The sequence below is a fragment of the Cuculus canorus genome, chromosome 12 (genome assembly GCF_017976375.1).
Source record: "Cuculus canorus isolate bCucCan1 chromosome 12, bCucCan1.pri, whole genome shotgun sequence".
In the NCBI taxonomy this organism is placed as follows: domain Eukaryota; kingdom Metazoa; phylum Chordata; class Aves; order Cuculiformes; family Cuculidae; genus Cuculus; species Cuculus canorus.
The window spans coordinates 11148986-11169167 of NC_071412.1; the positions used below are offsets into that span (position 1 = coordinate 11148986).

Below are 20182 nucleotides of genomic sequence, written 5' to 3' on the forward strand. Positions count from 1 at the left end.
TTCTTCCATCCCCATCCCTCTCCGTCATACACACAACCGGCCTTTGCATTGGCAAAGGGTCAGCAGTCTCTTGCAAACTTCTGCCTGTGGAAGCTAAACAATGTGGTTTGTGCGGGCTCAACATCAAAATACAGCTCAAAACCCCTGCCTTTGCCCCTGCCCTCCCTTTTAAAGAGATAGCCACTGTAAAAGAAGCAATTTTTTTTAAGGAAGAGCTGTCTTGTCTTTATTAATCAAGACTCTAAGTGCCACCCCACTCCAGTAGCGTTCTTGTTTCTCCAGAACATCTTCTCTCCAGCCTCATTAATACTATTAAAAACTCAATAACTGTTTCCATCACCTTTGTTTAAATCATATTCCTCTATGAAGTATAGCTATTAAAAATGCCTGTAAACTCTTCCTATGAAGATGACATTTTAAAAGGCTTGATTTGAACATAGCTATGTCACTTAAACTGGAAAAGTTTCTGCGAGTTCCCTTCCAAGCTGTTAAAGATTAGCTTGATGTAGATAAGACTATTCCCCAAACTCATTATCTGTCTTCAAAATGCACCTTAAGGACTACTTAATAAAGTCAAGGTTACGTGAAGAGTATTTCAGTGAAAACCAGTGAATGACTATTAATAAATCTACATTACAGATTGGTTATTTTGTCTCTGTCTTTCATCTGAGCAGTGGATGATCCTTCATTTCTTTTTCTTTTTCTTTTAACAATAAGCATGTGTTGCTTCCTTGTACTGGTCACCAATGAATCAGAGACAGCAGCGCTGTTACAGAGCATTTCAACATGTTTACAATTAACGTGATCTACACAATGTAAAATACTTAGCAAGAGAGGGTCACCTGTCTCTGGCCAGCACAAATTAAATTATGAGGATTCCTGACTGGGCCAAGCTTACATTTAAAAACCAAGTCATCATGATACTTTTCATATAACTGCGTTTTTATTTCTCCTGAAGTCATGTTTCCTATTTATTCCAATGCAATGGGCATGGAATGTTAATCCTGTGAGCTTTGGTGCCAGATAACAGAAGCCCATCCAGAAGTGATGCACTATAACTTTTTGAAATAGGAAAACTATTTGGCAGAGTTTACTCTCAAGACCTTCTCATCCGTTGTCCATAGCGCTGCAGAGCTGGTGTTTTAAGAGTCAGAGTGGTGTTGTAGGGCCTTTGATACCTAGTGCTGAGGACAGTCACAAAGCTTCATTGTCACCAGTTTGTAACAGAGCACATTGGGAACTTTCTGATGTTTAAGGACTGGAGGCTCATCCTGCAGTTGGTCTCACTGATCCACCCACACAATGAGGGGCACTATCCTGCCGTAGGTTCACAAAAAGAGCCCTATCCCTACTCCTCTCCATGGAGAAGATCAAGCTGCTCCAGCTCACACTCATATGTCTCCCTATGACTGTCAAGGGGAGTAATAAAGGACAACAGAAGAGAGGGAGGGAAAACTGCCACAGTGACGCTTGCTGGAAATTTGGAGTGAAAATCTCTGGATTAATTCAGTCTATCTTTTAGATTTCTCAGTATCTCTGAGGTCTAAATAATTTTTCTTCTTTTCAAACTATTTCTAATTTCAGCCTAAAACAGGCAACACAGAAGCTCACAGCTGTGCATACATCAAAAGGAACCACAGAGATTTTTGCTGGACTGACTTACTGGAAATTGTTGATTCCCTCTACATGGAACAGCTCCAAAAGACAATTGGTTACCTGTCATTCAACCATTTCAGAGGAATGTGCATGACACAGATGTTTCCATATTGGCCTATGTCTACCTTGTGAAGCAAAGATTATCCTGATTCAAAGCCAGCAACAAAAAAAAAACAAATGCAAATCCGAGTACAGAATGACTAGCTGCTCCTTACTTTAACTAATTCCATGAACTCTATGACGTTTAAGTCTGGAGCCTGTATTTTTGAGATGGGACTATGTTTTTTTGCTGTATTTCTATCTCATTTATTAAGGCCCTAAAAAAACTTTTTTATATGCCCAGGGGGTTACTGCGCACAACTGAAATCCGCTCAAGCCTATGCTCTTGGCTTACCAGATGGAGAGCAGCCCTTGTCCAAGTGTCACATACTTTATTAGCATGATGCTGAACCTGAGCCTCTCAGCAGGGTATTTTGCCTCGATCAGAGTAAATTTAAACCTATCCACACTGCCAGCAGAGGCAAGCCCACCACGGCCTTCATGTGCAAGCATAAATAATAACAGCAGCAGCCAAGCAGGAAAAGCTTCGTTCAGCTTACAAACCACAACACAAATTTTAATGCTGAATTTTAAGTTCTTCAGTTTAAGGAATTTATACATAAATTATGGCAAATTTGGTAATTAGGAGACAGGCCCTTGCGAGTCTCCTCATTCTACTTCCCACATGAAATCGGATTTGTTCTCTTTCACTTTTAAGAAATTTTTAATTCATGAAAACAAAAAGGCAGCACAAAAGTAAAACCATTTCAGCCCTTCTAGTGCTGCTCACTTCCGCTCGTGTTTGAAACATAGAAGCATGTTACGCAATACCAGCACAGGCACTGGGGCTTACAGGGCAAAATTTCCCCTACGGAGCTGGTGGATCCAAGAGAGACATCACTTTTTTGCCTACACATGACCTAACAAATGGCTCGGAGACCACAGGCTGAAAGAAAATGTAAATTCTTCAGAAGATGAGGGACAGGACTCTGCAATAAAACCGGGAACTGGTGTCGTCACTGCCTGGGAGAAGAGGTGTGCTACCCTGAATTATCCTGAAGGAGAGCTCTTTCTGTAGTTTTTCCACAGATAGCAAAATATTTAAAACAGGTGAGTGGTATCATACAACCTAAACCTTTTATTCTGCATTTCACATCCTCCTGGTTTATCTAAAATTCATGCTACATTGAGTGAATTGGGAGGTTGATTGAAAAGTACATTATGTACTAGTTACCTGTGAGATGTGCATTTAAGAAGTGAAGGTTTAGGGGCAGAGGAAAGGCGTATAATAAGGAGCAGTGCACTTTGAAAGGTCTAAGCAATGCTGCAAGAAATGGCATTACCTCACAGTTGTCAAGGCTCAGAAGTTTTATTACCAAGGAATTTCACTTTTGCCTCTTATTCTTAACACAGTGACCAGTTCTGGGACTGAGAGGATTTGCTGATCTAATATAGATAGTGATTTCGTAGGTTTGTTCAGATTTATATAGACAGCACCCTGGGATCAGGAATTACATTTAAAATGTAATAAAATGTTCTCGTGCACTTTTACTCACAAATACTGTACTTAAAAAAGTAAACATCAAATAATCTCAGATATCTTTCAAGAAAATGTTGACATAGCTCCAAGAGCTCATACAGATGACTGAATAGTTTTCTGAGTAAACTTAATAAACTCATATTCTTATTCTTTCAGTGTAGCATGAAGTATCACATCACAGAGAAGAGAGAAAACCAAGCCATATAATTTATCAGAAATCTATTTTAAACATATATTTCAACATCTGAAGATGGAATATAGATATTTATGCAGGCATGGTTTTATACTACTTAGTCTTAGAGTTTAAAAAATCATTGCGGTTAAGTTTCATCCATGTAAATGACTCAAACTCACATTGCTAAAAATTTGTCCCTGTTCCTAAAGTGAAACCTCAGTCCTTTCCACTCATCAGCAATGTTAAAATGATTTCAAGGGCCAGGATTTGACCCCCTAATGTGTTCAGAAGGACTTTGTGTAACTTAGGAGTTTTAGCACAATTGCTCCTCTAAGTAGTCAAAATGATTCATCTACATTATCTGTCTTTATTAAACAGTCATTTACCCTAGTGAGACCCGCTCAAGGGAACCTTTATTATTCAGACAAGCCCTTACAGTTATAATGACACAAAATATATAGGAATGGTTAATAATGTTGTTATTTCTATGTCTGTAGATAAACATCAGCTGGTAATTTTAGAGCAAAAATTCATCAGAGCAGAAACAAAAATCTATAGTTTACACAAGCAGGCAGCCCATAGTAATATGCCAGGGATCTGGTGAATGCTACAAAGCAAGACAAACCCCTGGGAGACATCAAATTTGGACTCTTGATGTGTTTTGCCCAACAACATAAAATTAAGTTTTTCTTACAAGAATTAATGAGATTGCTGAAGAATGAGCACAAAACTTGTGTCATTTAAAGTCTGTTGGAGTCCATAGCTGTGCCAAAGCTGTTGGCATGACTAATATTATGAACCTATAATCATTTAAGGACCAAAATAAAAAAAAATAAAGTATATTTCTTGTTCCACAAGAGGTGGATTCCAAGTTTGAACCTACCCAAATCTTTGATGCCAAGGCCGTGTCCAGTTGAAAAACACTGCTTTTGCAATAATTTCTCCCTCATTGCACATGAACAATCCAGCTTAATAATACTGGTGTGTCTAATGTCAGAATCCAAAATTAGGTCTAAAGAAAGGTCTCAGGGAGGCCTTTTTGTGTTTGAGAATACCTACATTCCTTTGAAATTTTCATAGTCATTCCAACAGGGCTCCGCTTTTAAGTCAAAGGAAGGTGGAAGGGGGTTTCCAATGTAACATCAGATTGGAATCCCTTCATAGGACGAGGTGAGCATTTTCTCCTCCAAGGCACTTGTAATTTCAGATGCATTGGGTGCTGAGAAGGCTCTTGATCTTTCAGCTCTTATTTAGTGAAACAATGTACATTTTTAAGAGTTTTACATTCACTTACAATAAAGATCTTAGTTTTATTACAGTCTTGAGTGAATGGACCACACATTTTGTGGGTTTTAAATATCTACTGAAGCACTGAAACTTCATGATTCATTACATTTTGTCAAGTCCTGCATTTCTATGCAACTGATTCTTAAAGAAAGAAAAAACTTATTCCTTATAGGGAGGACTTGGTGTAGCCTCCAAAGGCACAGTACTGGATCAAAGTAGTGCAAAACAGTTCATTCTGAACCTATAGCTGAAGCAGTCCAAAAGTTTGAGTGAAATTAAACCCATTTTTCTCCATCTGTTTTTGTTCATTCTGTGTGATCCCTCAGTGTAGTACCTCAGCTGTGCACAGGTGAATTGAGCTGAAGAATGAACACTGCAAGACTTTATGGAGTATTCTGCTCTTTGATCTCCCTTGGTTCTGCCTACAGATGAACAGAGCAAGCTAAGCACTGCAATTAGCAGTAACAGCTATTAACAGGCTTCACAAAAGACACCAAAGGACAGAAGTTGGTAGTTTACAGCATAGCAGATAAAAACAAAGTGAGTACTTTCTCTTACACACCACTCCTACAGCAAGTTTAGGCAAAGGGTCCAGAGGCCCCAGATGACAGGGTCCATTTCTAGTAAATAGACCTAAAAAAAATATATATATATTGAATCTGTGGATAGTCCCTGCAGCAAAGGAAACACATTTGTCTTGTCCTCAACAAAGACCTCTGTGAACAAAAGATTTTGGGAGGCAGGACTGTTCTTCGCTTCAGTGATTTCCTAGTTAGGCTTAAAGAAAATCAACATGGACATCATCATAAATGTTTAGATTTCAGTGCATGAGGAAATTCAAAAGAAAATGAAACAGACACTGACTGCTCTGTAGAAGCAGAGTAATTTCCATTCACTCTGTTACCCAAAGAGAAACCACAAACAACAAAACTAGTTTCATTTCTGGACAAATGTTTACAAGCCTGTCCTTTACTCCAGCCACGTCCATGAAAACCTAAGGAGAGCATCCTAAGCTCCTAAGCCAGCCTTCTGCTTTGTTCTGACACTCGGACCTGAGCATTACTTGGGCCAAAGGACTAAGCCAAGTCATGTTTCTAGAGGTTGTTCCCTGTCGGCCACTCAGGTGGTTAGCCCAGGCTGTGCTACATCAACCCCCTGCCTTCCAACTGCATCCTCCACCGCCTGAGAAACAAGAGTCAAGGCGCAAGTACACTGTAGATCTGATACTGTACTGTAACAATGACTGATCATCCTGCCTTTTCTTGCTGTTTTAACAGTAGAAGCAACCTCCTCTCCTCTCTGTCCCCCACTCCAAGCCAGTAAATTATGTGGCCACTTTTGTTTGATGGTGTTTTTCAAACAACGCATGCTGCGTAGAGTACCCTCATCAGACGATAGATTCACAGACGTGGTCTGACGGAATGCATTTTTCAATACAAATACCAGTCTTTAGAGACAACTCATAACAATACTGCATCAGGGATACCTCTGAACCTGACACATTTACACATACATACATACATACGTACATATATACATATATGTATATACACATATATATACACAGACATATATATACACAAACATATATATACACACATATAGATACATATATACATATATGATACACATACATATATACAAATAAAAATCTGGAAAGAAAAGGAAAAAAAAAAGAAGAAAGATGCAATAAATCAGAGAACATCTAAGTATTTTTAGCCATAAGCTATTTCTTAAATCAGGAAGGAAAACATGCATTAATCAGAACGTTAGCTCCAGACAGTACAACGACATCAGGAACATTGCTACTGTACAGAAAGTCATGAATCATTACAGGCCTACAAAACATTTATATAACTTTTAACGTCATCATTGGCTTTGATCAATAATATGACACGTGAACGATAACAGGTTCATAACTTTCTCCCTCAGTGTGAACTCTGGCTGTGTAAAAATCTATAGAAATAACCAAAATAATAATAAATAATTTTTACTTTTTGTCCCCCAGCACCATCTCCAAGGGCATCTCAAAGCCGATTAGAGACAGTGGCTTATTTTCCATAGCTATATGATTCCAGTACTGTGTAATCAAAGTAGTCAAAAGGTTGCACTGCAAGGACTGGTTGGTGTTGCATTGCCTAATTTGTGATGTGCATGTTGACTATGTCTTCCTGCCCATAGTGATATAATCCATAGTGATGCGCAGGTCCTGATGAAAGAGTAAGCTAAAGAAAAGATTTTGGCCAGTAGAGCAATCCCTACGTGGACCTTTGTGACAAGCTAAACCTGAAGGAACCCCTGTGACTTTTTAGACGCTGAAGAACTCTAGAATGTGGGAAAAGGCAATCAGTACCACTTTCTGTCTCACTCTAAGCTGCACTAAAAGTAAATCATTATCCATGTTGCTAGATGGGCAAAATGAGACATGAAGGAAAGCATGCTTAGCAGCACAATTTATCCCCTCCCCTCAGAAGTGAGTTTATTCATGTCCATGAAAAATAAAGAGATGTTCAATTTGCGTGCTACAGTGCTGTTTCCCTGGGCTGAAAGTCTCCTCAGAAGAGAACTTTGTGATCATTTACTGTCTTTTCAGCAACTGACTTCAAGTGCTTGTTCTGACCAAATGTAGAACCAGAAAAATCAAAGACGTGGATGATATACAAAACGTTGAGCTCTATAGTACCTTCTGTAATGTCTTTCCCTTTTCTTTCCAATTAATAACTCTGGATGTTGTAACTGATCTAACTTTGGACCTGGAAAAAGCACTTGGTTCATATCCCTTAATTGGTATCTTTAGCATGTTGGAGATGACTGTAAATTATCACTGTCTGTTAAGTGAGGAATGGGAATCTCCAGCTGAAGGAGTTTCTATGGCCTTGCTACCTGCCAGTATTTAAGATTTAGTGCTTCAGTGAGGTGGGAGTTATATTTAAAAGCTCTATATACATTTATAGCAACCTAGCCTTAAAGGGACATCTTATATTTTCCTCTCAGGCAAAAAATGTTCTTGGATTCAGTTTCATTTAATCACCTTTTGTTCAAGCTATTCATGAAATTTCTTTCTTGAGTGCTTGAGGTTTGCTTTAATTAACTCCTTTAAGAATGAGTCATGCAATGTATTCACTACTAAGATACATATTGAGAGCTAGCTGAGGAAACATGCTAGAAGCAGATATAACAAAACGTGAAATTTTCCTTTTTCCCCACTCTTGTCCTCTCACTGAAACTTGGTATACACTTAATACCTAGGAGGAAGCTGGGATGTTGTTGTAACACCCTTTCCTCATGTCTAATCTGTAGAACCAGTCATCTGATCCCAATTCTCCTATTATTGTAACACATACTGCAATCCAGTGTTGGGAGAAAGAGCACATAAAACCTTCAGAAATATTTCTCAAGATTTTCCCTTATGATTACAAATGCTAAAAGCAGAAGTACAGAAGCAGAGGACTCGACAAATGTGCAAATGAATACCAAGTGATAAAATGATTTCTAGTATGAATGTCTATAAAATAAAACTGATATTTCTGTAAATATTTTTCTATGACACTGTCCTCCATAAGCTCTCCCTAGTGTCCGTGCTTCTTAATGTTGAATTTATCTTAAAATTTTCAGAATCAGAATTACTAATACAGCTGCTTGACAGTGAATACAGCAAATATATCCAAAATTTTATAACAGTTTTGACAAATACTTTTCTGTGTTTGGAAAGGGCTCATTTTAACTAATCAGCGCTTGCCATTATGTGTCTGGACATGCTAATCACCCAGTATTTTTTTCCATTCCTCGACTGGAAGTCTGTAAGTTATTGTAAAGAAGATAAATTTGTGATTATATATGTGTTTGAATATTTCTCAGATTCAGAGTTACTCTTGACAAAAATGTATATATTCAGTGATTCAAAACCATATGTATAAGTATCCACTGTCTGAATATTCACAATAATTAATGATGTGACCATCTCATATACACTAAATAAAACCTGCGCCTATTCTTCACAATAGATGTCTGGAAATTTATTTTTGTTATTACTCAATTGCACTTTCAAAATTATTTCTCAACTGAAGAATGAAAGTCATTAGAAAACAAATATATATACACCTTCTACATATTACTTAACAGATTGCCATATCTTAATCATAATGAAAACATTAAATAAGGAAAAACAAATAAAAGGTATGAGATGACTTTCCCAGCAGCATTAATGGATCAGTTTCTCAACTGTGTAAACTGGTATAAATCAAGTTAGGTCAACAGAACAAAACCAACCTCAGATCTCCAAGCCCTTCTTAGAAAATGTACTTACACTTTCTGCTTACAACAATCTCGCAACATGACTGTACTTGCACTTTCCAGGGGTTCAGTTTTCTCTTTTGGAGACAGAGAAGCGAGAGTTTAGGAGAAAAATTTTCTCTTTGGTTTTGTTTTCTTTTATTTTTAATAATTCCCCGCAACATAGTCCCCAATCCTTTTTTTTCTCCTACTCAACAATAAGAAAGGTCTAACTCTACATGTCAAAACACTACCTTTAAAATATAATGAGACTTGTGGTGTGTTGGTTTATTAAAGCATATATATTAATTTGGTTATTAGTCATAGAGGCTTGGAAAATTCACTTAGTTCTTCAGACAGTACAGAAATCAGTGGACCTCAACTGTCCCTAATTACTTTCATCGAATGTGATAACTCTTCTTAGCAGGTCTGACACTCCGAGAAGCCAATGTAAGTCCACAATCTTTCACACTTTTGGACTCGGGTATAGACAACATTATTCTCCCTTCTCTTTCCTCTGCTTTCTCAAAACAAGAGAAAATTACGTATGTTGTTTTTAAACCAAACAAGTTTTGCAATATTAGACCATTTTCATTACTGGCTGAATCAGGACATGAAATCTGTGTATCTGAATTCAAGAGGGGTTTGTGTTGGCATCTGATCTCACACTCCATACAGTAAAGATTTAGCTATAGACAAAAATTAATTTTAAAAGAATGAGGACTCCTTCTTAGAAAAAAAAGTCTAGAAAAAAATTCAGCTTTAATATGATACTTTCACTTGAATAATTTAGTTATTATATGTCATGTAGCTGAATTAAAATCTCTTCCTTTGTTCTTCTGAAGCTTCCACAGTCACAGTGGAAGTTTTCTGCAGTTTTGAGGTAGAGGTGAGCTAAAACCATGGTTTTTTTAAAAAAAAAATAAATGTGTACTTACAACAGGAACAGCTTTGAGAGCCACACTCACACACTCTCTCTCTGCTATGCTTCATTTGATAGCTATGAACTGTGGATAAAGAATAAATATGGCTTTTCAGTGCCCTAGGACTCTCACCTGACTTATTTATGTCTGACCTGGTAGAACACCACTGACCTTGGAAAGTTTAATTGAGGCTGGGATTATATGGCACTGCTTGAGGCCACCTGAATTTAGAGGGTGTGACACACACTTTCTCTCTCATATTGACTCTCTAGTGTCTGCCTGGGGATGGATGTGTTGGTGCACATATGCTTGTGTGTGCATTTGTGTACCCCAAATTAAGCCTAGTGGCAGGGAGAAACCCAGTTGTAAGCCTACAGCATACAGTATCATAAAGGAAAAGACTACTACTGAAAGGCAGACAGCATGAATGTGTTAGGGTTGTTAAGTTTCTTTGTGTGTTTGTTGTGTTTTTTCTTTTCCCGGCATGTTTTCTCAGAGATCTGCTTTTTACAGTTGACTCTTAACTTTTTATAATCTGATTCTGCCTAAGAACTGAGAACTTAAAGCATGAGGGGGAAAGAATTATATAGACACTAATTTAGACCCACTTGTATATATTGTGTTTAACATTCTTTAATTAAATTTAATTAAAGTGCATGATGAATGCTGATCATTTTCACTCCTCTTGATTGTCAAGAAAGTTATAGTGCCTAAAATTCCCCCCATTTCAGTTAAATGTAAAGAGAAGGGGAAAAAAAAGCTTGAAGAAAAAGACTGAAATGTGGAATAAAATGAAATGGCATAGATATCTGCTAGTACTATCTTTCCTACTGGAGATTGTCCCTAGATGCATATAAACAACTCTTATCTGGGTTTCTTCAAGGCAGAGGCCAACAAATATGTGGTATTATGCATGGAGTCCTTTTATGGCACAAACTATTGTCCACTGGAGACGGAGCAGGTACCACTAAGCTAACCTCACCTAAGGCCACTGGCAAGTGCCAAGCCCAAAGGGGATTCCTCTCCCATCAAAAGCATTGTCCCTTTTCCAGCCTGCAACACGTATTTTGCCTGTCGTTCAAAGATGATCAGTGCCAAAGCCTGGCTTGAACCACACATGTAGATGTGAGCATTGCACAGTTGGAAAGGTTAAAATATTCCTGGATGGAAGCAATCTATGAAATGCCCTCAGAAATAAAATGACTCCAGGATGCTTCCCAGGCCGAGATTACCCATTCTCTGTCTTATTTCTAATGTGCTGCCCAGACTGAAACTGTGACCATTTTCTATTTGTAGGTGTCATAGGAAATGAAAGGAGGACAGGGTTGCTGTTAAGAGCAGCCACAATTCCCCAACCTCTCTCCAACAGGCTATGCCATGAATCAAAATATGTTTTATTATAGTTATAGATCTATACACAGTGACACAAAGCTTACCTGAGTCCTTAGCGAGGTGGTGCAAAGATCTAGACAGATTAAAATCCTGGACAATCTGTCAATTAAATATGTTTTGTTTGCAATTTGGGGTCCAATTCCCAGTTTCTGTATTACTAAATCCACCAAAAAAAAATGCCAGCAAGGGGTAATTGCATCCTCACAGGAAAATTTTCAAGATGGGTGAAGAAAGCACAATAGTAAAGCTATCTACAGCTGTCTGTCATCGTTGGTGACATCCTATAGACATTGCAAACAAATTGAATTTTTTGAAGTCTCTAGTGGACAGAAGAGATTTTAGAATGAATAACAGACCTCAAGAGGGAATTCTGCCTTTTTCTCTTTTTTTTTTCGCAATCCTTCTCTTCCCACTTGGTAAAGCAGCAGCTTAAGTGGCAGACCTTCCCAACAGCCAAGAATAAAATCAGTCCATGTAGCTGAACCCTTTCAACAGAACTAAGCTATGCTCCACAAACCTATTCAGTGTATTGTATTATTGCCATCTGAGAAGCTAAATCTTCACCCAGATACAAATAGTGCAGCTACTGATCACATTAACATTTACAGTGAATTTAACACAATTTCCATCCCATTCAGCAGCTACCAGCCTTTATCATGCTTGTAGACTTACGAGTCAAGATCTCAGTATTCACTGGCTTTTGGCAATACTATTCTTATGTCCCTAAGCAGACCAGTAAGGCTGTCCCACAGCAGTAAAATTAAGTCTTTAAATTAAAAACATATATATATATACACTTAAAAAGTGTCATCATTAATCTGGACCTGTCAGAACTGCATTTATTCATTATAAATGAGAATGGAGAAATTGCACTAATAATGATATTCTTCTGAAGCATTATAGACAATAGCAAAAAAGTGCCAGAAAAAAAAAAATCTGTGATCCTTATTTATTACATTTTTAATAGAAAGTCAGTGGAGGACTTATCTGATGTCATTTGGGTTAGGTTCCATGGTATTTTTGTATTTGACCAAATTCCCTTATCTTCTCATTGCTTGTGTTCTGCTCTGCCAGCATCCAACAAACTGATATACTTATCTTCAATTTTATAATAAAGTTTTAGCTTCCACAGGATAAAAAAAAGAGAGAGAGGGGAAAGGAAAATTGTGTCTAAGATGCTAAACATATCAGGCATGTGTGAGTGTCAAGGAATCCAGCGGTTAACCTTCTTCTTACTATAGAAACTTAATTGTTAAACGACATTTGACGCATAGATTCATGATTCTGTTTTTCTTTTATGTAAATTCTTAGTTATTCCTATTTATATGGTCATACTAAGAAAACTGTTATGATCTCAGGCACTATACAGTGAAGGTTTTGAAGCAAGGTTGATGATCATTAGTTTTCTGTGATTGTAGTTAATAACCAAAGGTGAAAAGATAATTAGAAGCAACAATTGTGAGGCAAGGAATCTAAACCAAGGACTAATGAGCAAGTTATTGTGCAAGTGTCCATCTCCTCTTTAGAGCTTTATTTCCCACTCTGTCATGACATTTTTCCCTTTTCTTTTTTTGATAGGTTTCACACTTCCACATCTCCTCATCACTCATTCTCTGCATAGCTCTGCCAAAAATAACCTGAAAATCATTATGAATAGCTGTCTCTTCTCTATAGTTACTCTGCTTGTTCATTTCTTCCGCTGATCTCTTGTTAAACTTATTTTACCTTAATTTGAAGCGAGTATATCCTTTCTTCAATTTACTCCCTCCTCAGAGGTCCCAACTTAGAGTCTCTTTCATCTCTGTAGAAGTCAATGCCTGACTTGCAAAGCAAGCAAACCTCCTTCAATCACTCATTTTCTTGTCTAACATATACATGAGGGACATTTGGTCAGGGTTGAGGATAAGGATTTTTGGCTTTTTTTTTTTTTTTTTTTACAATTAAGAGAGAAAAATAAACAAATCTTAAGGGTTAGGGTGATGGAAGAGAATGAGGATGAGAATATGAGTCAGGAGCAAAGTCCCATTAGCCAGACTGGAGCAAAACCAGTTTAAAACCTCTGAGGATCTGGCCCAAGGTTAGCTTTATTTTGCTTTCATAATAAAACCCACAACAATAAAACTGGGAAACAATGAATACGGCACTAGTACATCCAGCTGGTCTGGGTCTGAAGAAAAGGATCTAACTGGCTTATTATATAGATGTTATACTTTGACAAAATGTGACAACTACACCTTTTCATTTCCCCAGTGGCCTCCAGGAGATTTGAGATTTAGTATCCTATACAACACTTTAAGCTTGAGAAACTTCTTCTTATGCTCTCTTATGAGTCCTGCAGGCTGTGAAAGAGATTACAATGCTTTATATTAACTTGTCTCTGCTTGCAAGAGATATGCTAGTGGACTGATACCAAAGTTTCCTCCTTGTCACTGATCTGCAGAAGTGGTACGTCTGAAGCTACAAGTCATTCTCCTCCAAGTCAGAAAATGAGCCATTTGCGACAGCAGCTCCACATTTTTTCTCCCAGCCCTGCCAAGTTCCAGGCCAAAAGTGTCGGTATTGCCATGGCTTCTGATCTTGTGCAGCCATCAGTTTAAAACACGCAGTTTCCATGCACATCTGTTCTGGGCTCAGTGCAATTTCGATCCCCAGGACAGCCAAGGCATGGCGAGATAAAGTCTGCTTACTCTGTTTCGAAGTCAGATAGGCTGAAAAAGAAGAAATGAAAGGAAGAGAATAGTAAGACAAAACCAAAAAAGAAAAATTCTTGTGTGTATACCTACCCTTCATTTTTCCCCACGTGGCAGGGTCTGGAAAAATCCATTGGAATATTTCATTTTAGGGTAGTGGATGAAAGAATAAGCTGCTGTTTACGGCCTTTTGAAAGGCTTCTGTTCAGCTGTTCTCAGAACAGTGATTTTTGGTATCTGAGTGAGCACACCACATAAACACAATTCAATCTCCTCAAGGTTTCACAGATGGAGATCCACAGAGGAGACAATTTGTTGTGAGTCATCCAGGCAAGGGAGGTTGTGGCACTGCTCTGCACTCTCGTGCTCTGTCTGTCTCTCAGTTTCAGCCTACTAAGGGAATATTAACATGTACCTCTTGAAACTGTGTTTTCTAGAGACATATCTGGAGCCTGGGGTATCCTTCTCAGGTCAGAATGAAGTGCTTTGAACAATTTCCTGACTATTCCTAAGTGATCTATAAGCATCGAAAGAATGCTGATCTCACATGTTACTGCCAAAGATGGGTCCTAACATATTTATACTCCCTGACTTGATAGCTCTCAAAATCATGGTGTTATAGGAAGCACAAACATCACCAGATGCTGTTGATTGGTGCAATGAACCATCTACAACATCTGTTCTTCCTAAGAGTTTTAAAGGAGCACAAGGCTGGAGAGAGTTGGACCCACATTAGCTCCTGGTTCAACAAATTTCTGAGATATTTTTTATCCTACAGTGGAACCAAAATAGGGATGTCTGTCCCTATGTAAAAAAAAAAAAAACCAAATAAACCCTCAGAGGACTAATTACCACTGCCTACTGTTAATTCCAGAAATTACACTTTTGGTAAACTCTTCTCCATAAACTAGAAGTTTCATACTTTGCACATGTAGGAGAATTTAGTTCTGGGAGGTGTCTCATGTTCCATACCTTGAGGAAATTGGAGTCCTCACATCAGGTCTTTAGGCTGAGAATTTCCTTTTGGAGGAAGTGGGAAGTAGCTGAGAAAAAAACATGGAACTGAAAGACCACAGCAGAAAAAACCAAAATCATTGAAGTATTAAAAGAATCCAGAGAAAATCTTGGGTCATGCGGCTACAAGCTGGTCCTGCTGATGTTTTAGGACAAAGTGCTTTAGAGAAATAGGGCAAACAAGTTTTTTTCATTATGTGACTTTAAGTTTGTTTAGTATGTCTTACCTGGAGGAAAAATGTCTATCTGGGCCAGCACAGATCTAGGTTGTATTTTATATTCTGCAATATAATCTCTACCACTCAAAAGGCTAAGGTTACTCTGAAGTTTCTCCTGTGGTTGGAAATCTCTCTTTTTCTTATGCCATGTAGACAAATTTAAGAATGTGCTGTGCATCCACAGTTAAAAATTAAAGTCCTCTTTTTTTCTGTTCATTGCAGGAAGCCAAATTACAAGGCCACAGACTGAAATTTCTAGGGAATTTCAACACCAAACGCTTATATACAGCACTGTCAGCTTGACAGCAAAGACCCTACTACTTCAGCTAACATCTTACATGACCAGTTGGTCTCAATTCAGGCAAAAAATCTTTTGGAAGTTTAAGTAGTGTTTTTTATTCCCCATCTTTATATTTCCTTGAGCATCTAAAATTTTTCAGTCCAAGCAAATTATTCCATTTGAAATGTTATAAAAGATGTCCAGTTCCTGTGAAATGTTGAAATTATTTTCACATCTGCAATGAATTCACCCCGGCAAGCCTCCCATAAGCTTAACAGTTTGAATGTCTACCAACTTACCACAGTTATAACTTTAATAATAAATTAATAGATGAAACAAATCTCTGTACATACACATATACACAGTTAGTTGCACATAGCCAGATACAAATCCAACATATGTCGGTCAAATAACGTTACAGTCATAAAACTTGGCTGCAAATTTTCATGACATAAAAAAATTAAAAGAACATTTTTACTTTGAGAAGTGCCTTTGCTTTTCAGTTGCTATCAGACCTTGGGTGATGTCCCTCTGTATGGGTGTGAGCATGCATACATGGGCATACATCTATGGTCACGTCTCTGTACATAGATACGCACTTCTGTATTTTGCACTTCAGCCTTTTATTTCAGATATTTTTATGCTTATTTACCATTTCTGCTAGCCTGCCTTCTTTTCTCCTTAGTCCACTAAGTACCTCAGCCACAATCGTATGAGAGGCACAATTTGATTTACAGTGCTAAGAGGTTTTAAACAATACATTTAATGCCGCTAGGGGCCTGCAGCGACATCCTGAAGCAACAGGCTATCTTTCCCTAGGCTTAAAAATTAAGATTCACTGGAGTATGAAGGTCAATGGGAGACTCAGGAAAGGGCAAACAGTCTGGCATGATTACACTATGTCTGAACCAAACTGGCTTTCCCAACAAAAAATGTGTCAAGTAATACAGACAACTCATAGATATGATTTTTTTTCTCTGTGCTTCTGCCAGTGTATATTTGAAGAATCCTGCCAGAGAGTTTAGTCTCAAATCTTGTGTTCGTATTAAATAACAGGATTTAATAAGAACAGCTTATGTTTTCAGGACATCAGAAAAATGTAATAACAACCTATGGAAAATTTCTTCATTCCCAAGCTCAAATTTTGACATATCCTGAAACACAGAAACTGAACCACAACTGTTACTGAATGACAATCAGCAAAAAAGGGTCCATCTGCTCCTCCTCCTTGCCCTTCTCCAGGACTGCACATGTGGTCTGTGGCCCCTTCCTTGCTGGCCTTTTTTCTCAGGACAGTGTAGCAAAACCCAGAGGACCAGATGAGCTACCAATATTCACTCCTGTGTGTCTCCCTTGACTAGTGAACAACCTCGGCCCTAATGAAACCAAAACACCTGGAAAAGGTGGCCAGAAGAGAGAACATAATGCAAATTGATTTTAGGGGCAACAGTACACTCCTGACTGCTCTCTTCCATAGGACGTATTTGCTCCTGGATCTTGTGTTTGTGGAGGCAGATAGAAGCAATAACTGCAGCGCTGAGAGATGGTATAGACACCACTGTGTGCCGTTAAACCAGAACTTCCTGGAGGCAGCAAACTTGTTAGAAGGACACAGGAAATGTAGGTGCGTGCTGCTTCAGTGAAGACACTACCTAGCTTGCCCATCCAACAATTGGGAGCGATTGAGAGATAAAATAACTGATTTAGGTTTTGGTCCAGTGTAGTGAAAGTAAGAGATCAGCATACAGGATTAAAAGCAATCAAAGGTCATATCCATTGAACTCAAAGATATAATAGAAGGTTCCGGCTGCTGAGGAGAGACAGCTTCATTTGGGACATCTGATGAGTTTCCTGTCCCAGATGCCCATCCTACCCTTCCTTTCACAACTGTGTGAGCCGTGGAGACAATCAGCTCATGAACCACTGCAGTTTACCAGGCACTGTTTGAAAACCAGCTGAAATTGGTGATGATTTGCTATAAAATGCTATGCTGTAAATGATGGTGTGTCAGGGGCTGACTGACAAGCAGTATAGATGTCTTTGCAGCAGAGGCAGAGCTGGAGGCAGTAGCCTCATCAGACAAAGCCACTTTGTCAATCAAAGCTCTTGTAACAGACCTACACATCAAGATTTCAGTGTATTTCACTGTTGGTGAGAGATATAATAAAGCCCCCGAATTCATGCAAACTTAGTTCAAAATATGGCTAAGTGGGATGTAAGGAGGCTGTATCCGTTGGGCTGACCCCTGTGCAGAATTTCAGCCTGAGGGGTCTGTCCTCTACAAGTGAGAGAGATCTGGTTAGCGATAACAGGTTACCCAAAACCATCCGAACCTGTCACAGTTTCTTCCCACAAAGGAACAGAAATTAAAGCGAAACAATGAAAATAGTTCTTTTCCACCCTGTCATTGTTTTTTTCCTTCACTGGATACATCACTATTGACTCAATTATGTAATAATAACAGCAACAACAATAGAAATAAGGGGTTAGGAAAAAAAACATATATTTTATGTTAGCAGAATGAACAGTTACATCATAATACTAGCCACATACGGTCCAATGTTAGTTACTAGACCTTGAAAAACGTAAAAAAAAAAGGCATAAATAGGAAGGTTAACATGGTTCTGGCTGAGTGGGGAAATGAGAAGGCCAAATGTACATTAGTCAAAGAAAGAAAAATAATATCCCAGAAAATGAATAAGAGATAACTATCCTCAGAATAATACTATATAAATACATTTGCTGTAGGTCACATAAAAGATTCATGGCACACACATGTACAGGTCAAATTACCTTTAAATATTAAATTTCTTTCCAGCGGGGAAGAATTTCAGATTTATGCTGTTTTCATAAAGAAAAAGGATGCACCCCATGCATTATTATTTGCTGACAAATGATAGCTTCTGGGTTTGCCTGCAAGATACAGGTTCAAAACAGTCTTTTTCATGATTAAAAAAAATAATAAAAGAGTGAAACATCATGAAATTCATCTCTTCCCCAAGAAGTTTCTGTTTTCTTTTGGATCATTATGTCATTATTTTCCTATTGTGAAACCACAGAAGTTAGCATTGGAGAGCACCTTTTAGGTCACATAAAGTTGTCCGTTCCCTGATAACGTAGTATTTTATCCCTGCAGCACATTTTGTGCAGTTCAGGTTTAAAAGATTCATCAACAAGTTTACGTTATTCCCTAGAGACATGATCCCACACACACCTCAATGTTCAGACATTTTCATATTAACAGGTCTAAGCAGGAATAACAACAACAGAAACTTCTAATGAAAATAAGGTATGAACTTAAAGCTCAGCGGGCAATGGCACCGAGTGGTAAATCTATCAAACAACTGGTAAGAAACTATTACTCCTGAATTTATGGTTCCAGTTTGGCCTTTATCAGTAGAAAACAAATGTGTTATTATCTCTTGGCTCTTTGATGGTCTCTGTGGAATGAGCTGTGACTCTCCCAGATGGATAGATGTTCAAAGCGTGTGACCAACTTCGCACGTATGGGGCTGAAAACTGAACCCAATTCTTGATTACAGTCAAACAACTCATTCATCTAAAATAAGTCTGAAGGCCTTGTACAAACATATAGTAAAAATATCTTCCAAACACATTATAATATCTAACTAAAAATACTCAGAGTGTCTTTAATAGTATACAAATAAAGATTCATAATCAGTCCTAATTGCGCAATGATTCTTCACCTAATGTAGGAGAAAGTGGTTTTCTTTCCACTATAAGCTAAGCTTATAGTAGCACACCCTTTGCTTTCAGCGAGGCTCAAAGTGACACTAAAACCAGGAGAACACCAGAAGATGCTGGCAGGCTTTTGCTCGCTTTCAGGATCGAGCACATGATAACAGGCAATATTGAACTCTGGAAGAGATTAACCCTTTGTCTCTCTGATTCTAGTGGCAGCTACTCAGAAGAAGAAGAAGATCACAGCCGTTAAGAGATTTTAAGACCGGGTTTAAGAGATTTTTCGTTTTTCACATATACACAAAATATTTCCATGGACCTGTTCACTTTTAGAGCTCTGAGTCATAGGGCTCTGGTGGATTTAGCAACAATGAACCTCATCATCCCCCTTCCTCCCTCCAGCAGTTTAAACTAATATTTCTAACTGCAAAGTGGCTGAGGAGGTACCTTCTGCCGCCCCTGCCTTAACCCCTAGCAGAGAGGCAGTAACCTAGGGCAGGCAGACCACCAGAGTTTGTGAGTCAGAGCCTTCAGGCTATGAACTCCCAAGCAGAGAGGCAGAGTTCAAGGCAGAACATATTGCACAGAGGAAGTTGCCTCCGTGAGCTGTGCATTGGAAAATACAGTACATTTTGTCCTCATTCATTCAGAGGTAAATATGGAACCGAATCTAAGTCCTTTCAAGGGACTTCTGTCTTACCTTTGCTGTTTGAATGCAAACATTGGTCCTGCAGGAAAATCCCGCCATCAGATTATTGATTAACCTTCTTCACTGCCTCTTTGGCAGGGCCTAGGGGAAACCTTCTCCCTACGCTATATGCTATGCCCCAAACGATCTTCTTGGTAGGAGCTTTCATGAAGTCTATAGCCACTGCTTATGCAAGTTAGGTCTTGTGGCAAACGTGGTGGTAAAATCATCCTCTGGCTCCCTGCAGTCTTGCCGGCCTTGGTCTCCTGAAGGCACAACCAGTTCAACCAGCATTATTTGCCTAGG

General features: G+C 38.5%; 1 long non-coding RNA gene across 2 annotated transcripts in view; it reads right to left on the minus strand.

Moving 5' to 3' along the window:
• The window catches only part of LOC128853364 (uncharacterized), a 71642-nt gene extending 61691 nt beyond the window's left edge, over positions 1-9951 (minus strand). For both annotated transcript variants that reach the window (XR_008451871.1, XR_008451870.1), the window contains exons 1-2: positions 9908-9951; positions 9004-9067 (exon numbers count right to left, since the gene is read on the minus strand). This is a non-coding gene — a long non-coding RNA (uncharacterized LOC128853364). The remainder of the gene's footprint in view (positions 1-9003; positions 9068-9907) is intronic.
• Between the last annotated feature and the right edge of the window lie 10231 nt (positions 9952-20182).